The sequence below is a fragment of the Dromiciops gliroides genome, chromosome 1 (genome assembly GCF_019393635.1).
Source record: "Dromiciops gliroides isolate mDroGli1 chromosome 1, mDroGli1.pri, whole genome shotgun sequence".
Lineage (NCBI taxonomy): Eukaryota > Metazoa > Chordata > Mammalia > Microbiotheria > Microbiotheriidae > Dromiciops > Dromiciops gliroides.
Window position 1 is genome coordinate 63,282,955 of NC_057861.1, and position 6,549 is coordinate 63,289,503.

The window sequence follows — 6,549 nt, forward strand, 5'->3', positions numbered from 1 at the left end:
GGCATGCTGGTTAAAAGCCAAACATTCAACACATCCTAATGTAATACGAGAAACTACTGATGTAATCCCAGGAGCCACCCATGCTTGCCTAATTGCCTGTGCACCATAATGACCTCCAGCAAGAACTGCTAGACAGGTCTGGTGATAACAATTCTTTGGAAGAAAAGGCTTGCCTTCCTCACTTGCCCAAATTTCAGATATCTGTTGAGCATTATACTGTTGTTTCCAGATGTCCACTTCCTTGTCATTATACATAAGGTCTGGCCACTGAGTTTTACTCCCAGCATCATCATCATCAGTCCCAGAAGCTTGAAGTGGCATCACATAAACAGGACCTTCAATAGCTGCTGTCTTTGCAGCAGCAGCAGCTCTGCCATTTCCTCGAGTCACTGGATCAGTTCCTTTTTTATGAGCGGAACAATGAATTATAGCTAGAATCTTAGGTAGCTGAATAGCTTCCAGTAAATCTCTGATCAATTCAGAGTGGGCAATCTCTTTTCCTGATGAAGTTAAGAAATCTCTTTGCTTCCATTACATACCTGTTGCATGATATATTCCAATAGCATAGTGGGAATCAGAATGGATATTAGCACTCTTTCCCCTTGCCAAGTGGCAGGCTTTTGTCAGAGCAATAAGTTCAGCTGCTTGTACACTCAAAGTTGGTGAGAGTGAAGCTGACCACAAAACATCATAGTCAGTAACCACAACAGCCCCAGTGAATCTCTGTCCCTTCTGCATGAATGAAGAGCCGTCAGTATATAAGACTAACTCAGGATTTTCAAGAGGAACATCTATGAGATCTTGGTGAGATTTTTCCGCCATCTCAACCACAGTGTCACAGTCATGTAAGGGTTCCCCTGATAAAAGAAGATCAGATAGCAGGGTGGAAGGATTCAAGATGTTACATCTTTTGATAGTGATATTTTCATTTCCTAATAAAGTCACTTCATACCTGGCAAGTCTCTGGTCTGAGAAACCCTGCGTTTGATGATGCAAGAGCAAAGCTTCCACTTCATGAGAGCACTGAACAACCAAAGGATTTCCTAAAACTAACTCTGCAGATTTTTCCACCAATAAAGCTGCAGCTGCTGCAGCCCTCAAACAGGGTGGAGCACCTGCCCCAACTGGGCCTAATTGCGCAGAGAAGCAGACTACTGGGAGTTGGGAAAATGCAAAAGTTTAGGTCAGTACCCCTGAAGCTACCCCCTTCCTTTCATACACATAAAGGGTAAAGGGCTTTGAATAGTCCGGCAAGCCAAGAGCAGGGGCAGTCATGGGTGCTTTTACAAGTTCCCTCAAAGCTACTAGATGTTGTTCCTTCCACTGCAAAGACTCAGGAACAGAAGAGCAGTGAGGGGTTTCACAATCTCTCCAAAGGAAGGAATCCACGAACGGCAATAACCAGCAGCCCCCAATACAGCACGTACCTGCCTCTTGGTCTTGGGGACTGGTAAGTTTTGCAGGGCCTGTATTCTCTTTGGAGAAATGGTTCTTTTTCCTGGTGATAAAATAAACCCCAAATACTCTACTTGCTCCTTACACCACTGTACCTTTGACTTGGAGATCTTATGTCCATGCTGAAACAGTTCCTGGACCAAATGGCAACTGTCATAGTAGCAAGTTTCTTGATTAGGAGAAGCTAGAAGTAAATCATCCACATACTGGATCAAAGTGGAACCTTTAAAGGTGATAGTTGATAAGTCTTTCTGCAGAATCTGAGAGAATATGGTTGGAGAGTTCATAAAACCTTGTGGTAATCTAGTCCAGGTGTATTGTTGATTTAACCAGGTAAATGCAAACAGATATTGGGATTCAGGGCTTATAGGAATTGAATAGAAGGCAGCACATAAATCAAATACTGAAAAACAAGTGGCATCACAGGGAATAACAGTCACAATAGTGGCTGGATTAGGCACAACAGGGTGAAGAGCAACAACATAAGCATTATTTGCTCTAAGATCCTGAACAAATCGATACAGAGGCTCACTGTCAGCACCAGGCTTTGGCTTCTTCACTGGAAGAATAGGAGTATTGGCTTCTGACCTACATGGAACAATAATTCCTTGTTTAATAAGGGAGTCAATTATGGGAGTAATACCAATAATTGCCTCCTTTGAAAGTGGATATTGTGGTACAGATGGTGATTTCCCTCCTTTTGTAGCAATAGAGATAGAAACTGCTGTAGTCCTACATCAGTGGAAGATTTTGCCCAAACCTTTTCAGGCAAGGTGTCTGGAATAGAGAAATCTTCAGATTGAGACAACATTAAAACAGACAATTCCTCCTCATAACATTCACTTAATACATCAACAAACACTGGGGTTAACACACACACCTCTCAAACACAGTCTTTCAAAACACATTCACAAGATTTATTACCTTTCTCACCCAAGCCTACCTTGAGGGGTAATTAATCCTCTCAGGCATTAAATTCTTCCTAACTCAGAATTATGTGCTGTGCAGTTTCACAGAGAACTTCCTCTTTTCCAGTGCACCATGTACAAAGCAGAAGTTCCCTTATAAATGGAACTGTGGGGACTCAGAGAATAAATTACTGCCTCTTTTTTTTATCCAATTAAAATCAATTTAGAATCAGAAGGTATTAAATAATAATAATAATAATAATAATAATTAAAAAATGAATATCACAACCTGCAGCTTGTGGATACTCACCAGCCTGGAAGGTTGAACCTGCAAGAATCTGTGCCCAGATTTCTCTCCCTCAAGAAGGAAGGGACTTAGGGAAAAGGCCCTTTGCTCGAGCTTAAAGTAAAGTCCCAAGTTGGAGAAGAAGAACCCGAATGACAGAGTTACTGAAGGATCACATTGGGGTCACCAAATTGTCAGGACAATTTCTAAGTCCTACGGAAGAACAAAAACAACAAAGTTGCCAGCCTGAAGCAAATAGGTTTATTGAGAGAGGATTAGTCCCCCAACAAACCCAATAGGTTTATTGAGAGGGTTTTGGTCTCCCAATAAAGCCGGTCATCCAGGCGTTGGACCCAGAGTTACAAAATCCATGGGTTTATACGCCCTTCCAAAAGTTACACTTACATAACATAGTATTAATCTTAATTAGTTGCGCTTCTAAAATTAAAACATATTCTTAGGAAATATGAGGAACTACCTAAGCGACCATAGGTGCCCAAGACAAGAACTGCAGGCAGGGCTGTTCTCTCAAAAGTCTTGTACCGACCTTCGCTGTTCTACTGATCCCATGAATAATTCTCTTATTTTATAGTCACCAAATAAAAGATGAGGCATGGTTCATCAGCAGGGGCTAGTGAGCAGGTATTGAGTGTATGCTGACTCACAGAGAATCTTTGGTATACAGAGGCCTCACTGAGAGAAAGATGTCCCAGTTGCTACAAGTTTAAATGGGAATTTTTTTTTTTTAGTGAGGCAATTGGGGTTAAATGACTTGCCCAGGGTCACACAACTAGTAAGTGTCAAGTGTCTGAGATCGGATTTGAACTCAGGTTCTCCTGACTCTAGGGCAGGTGCTCTATCCACTGGGCCAACTAGCTGCCCCCTTAAATGGGAATTTTTTTTTAAAGTGCTACAATAAAAGAGGTGAGGAGGGGAAAAATAGTCTTAACAGTATTCAGAACAGAAGTTAGTACCAAGCAGAAGGAAAAAATGTCAGTTTGAGTACATTGATTTCATTGATTCAAAGCTTAGGGGTCATGTAGTTCAACTTCCTCTGTTTAAAATGAAGAAACCTAGTCACAGAAAAGTTCTCTGACTTTCCTAAGGTAACAAAAGTTGTAAAGTAGCAAAGGCAGAATTCTAAGTTTTGATCCCTATATTCTAATGCAAAAGATCCAGCCTCTTTGCATACAGTGCATTACTTCCCAGGAGTATGTTTGTATTCTTGGGGAATTTTCTGCTTGCCCAGCGCTAATTTTGGTTCTATCAACTCCCTACCGGATTCCCCATAGCCACTGTTCCCAAACTTTTATTTTTCTCCAATTGCCCCACCAACTGCACTCCTATTTCCCACACTTTGGGGCAGATGATTCCGTTTCCTTACCGTCCACCCTCCCCCAATCTATTGTGCAAAAACTATTTTAGCAGCAGCATCGTCCATATATATATTCCTTTTTGGTGAGGGTGGAAGGACAGAGATCCCTAGTCCTCCCTAAGGCTAACGTGCAGACCCTACTTTCTAATCTGACTCTCAATTCGGAGAACAGCTGGAATTTAGGGAACACTCTGTCTCTTCTCCTCAGATGTGGCTTTGGAAAGGAGTGGGCCCAGTCCCTGGAAACCCAGCTGGACCCTGGTTTCAGGATTTTGGTAGAGATCCAAGAAGTCAGTGGGGAGTCAGGAAGCGTGGGAGAGACACAAGCTGAGGTTGGACTACACCCTAACATGTAATGAGGAACCCTTTAATATATGTTCCTTTAAGATGACTTTTTTAAAGGGCACGGCTGTTTAAAAGGCAGAAAATCGGGTTCCCCAAGGCTCTTTCTTTGGTCGATAAGTTCAATTCCATAAACGTCAGTGAAGGTCCAAAGGTTCCATCTGACCTTGGCACTTCAGCTAATTTGAAGAAAAAAATGGTGGAGCTAGGCTTCAGCTCCTGGTCCTGTGGGCACTGTCATTCATCGATTCCTCCTCTTCTCCTCCTCTCTTCTCTCTTCCTCCTCCTCCTTCTCTTTCTTCTTCGTCCTCCTTCGCCTCGCTTGGTTGATCTTGTAAGAAGACTTTGAATTTGAACATATCCAGAAGCACTTACTTGTTGTCCACCCTTGGCTTCCCAAGAAACTCATTTATAAAACCAACTATAAAAGACAGCCCTGCCTGCAGTTCTTGTCTTGAGCACCTATGGTCGCTTAGGTAGTTCCTCATATTTCCTAAGAATATGTTTTAATTTTAGAAGTGCATTCCAATAGTTAGGGCTGAAGCAGACAAGCTCGTAGGTATGTCTCTGTGGCGCAATCGGTTAGCGCGTTCGGCTGTTAACCGAAAGGTTGGTGGTTCAAGCCCACCCAGGGACGCTTTTACTTCCTATACAGAAAATTAAACCGCTGGTTCAAGCTAAACCTCTCTCCCCTCCACCTCCCCCCAGCATACCGTACGTATGAAAGTAAAGTTCACTCTAGGAACCAGTAGTTATGTGGATCACATAATTCTGATGGGAGAAAGAGAACGTGGGAGTGCTTCATAGGGTTTACCAAGTCTTTGGGGAGCTTTTTGTACCTTCTCCTCTGATAATCCCACAGGCTTCTCTCTAGAGTTCGCATCCCATGGATGTGACTACCATCCATGAATGCCTTGCGCCCTTTCCACCAGCGGAGAGAAGGCTGGTGAGGGCTGGTGTCCATCAGAGCATGGGGATTCTCCCAATAGGATGCCTCCGCACTTTCCCACGGACTGGCTTCACTATTGCCATATCGTATCACCACCTCTGGACCAACCAAGGTCAAGAACTTTCCCCTGCTTATAGCTCAGGGGCTTCCCGGAAACCCCAAGATCCACAAGCGCCAGTAGTGGCACCAAGACCTGATGGGCCGCTGGAACACGATACCCCAGTTTAAGCGCTTCCAGGCCCCGCTCCATCTCACTCTGCAGAAAGCGTCTGCTCTGACTTGCTCTGTTGGCTTGGAATGCTCAAGGAGGCAGGACGCAAATGATTCTCTCTCCACTCTATCCTAGATAGGCCTTTTGATCTTTCTGAGCAATGTGCTATCTCTTCCTCTTTCCTAATATTTAATATGGTTTAATAAATGCTTAATCCCCCCAAACTGGTGCAGTCGCTTCTAATTTCTAAGTAGCTATACATTAGAACCCCAGCTAATTTCCCCTAAAACTTGGAACAATTATAAGGCAACCCCATAAAAGTTTTTGTTGTTGTCGTTGTTGTCGGATAGCTAAATCACCTTTATTCACAATCAGGGTGACCCAGAGGACACAACGGAGGTGGCATCTAACAGAGCACAGCATCAGAAAGAAATGGAATAGGGGCAGCTAGGTGGCGCAGTGGATAAAGCACTGGCTCTGGATTCAGGAACACCTGAGTTCAAATCCAGCCTCAGACAGTTGACACTTACTAGCTGGGTGACCTTGGGCAAGTCACTTAATCCCAATTGCCCTACAAAAAAAAAAAAGAAATGGAATAGAACATAGTAGGAGGCGCTTTCTCTTCTGCCTTCTTCCCATTCTTCTTTTATTCCCAGCATTCCATGGTCTGTGACCCAACCCCATAGATCACACAGCTAGTAAGTGTCAAGTGTCTGAGGCCAGATTTGAACTCAGGTACTCCTGAATCCAGGGCCGGTGCTTTATCCACTGCGCCACCTAGCTGCCCCCAATCCCGTATAATTTTAATCTCCTCAGGATAAAATCCAAATTCTTGTCTGGCATTTAGCACGAATCATAACCTGATCTCATTGTTCCCTAACGAGAATAATGATAACAGAATGTATGAGGCTCAAATGAGACGAAATCTATAAAATGCTTGCATATTTTAAGTGCTATATAAATATCAGGCATCATCATCATCATTCTTATTGAGATATTGGAAATTATGTGAGGGGAAAACAA

General features: G+C 43.2%; 1 non-coding gene across 1 annotated transcript; it reads left to right on the top strand.

The window, feature by feature from the left end:
• The first annotated feature begins 4,929 nt into the window (after positions 1 to 4,929).
• Positions 4,930 to 5,003, top strand: TRNAN-GUU. Its single transcript has one exon. It is a non-coding gene; the product is annotated as a tRNA-Asn (tRNA).
• The last annotated feature ends 1,546 nt before the right edge of the window (positions 5,004 to 6,549 follow it).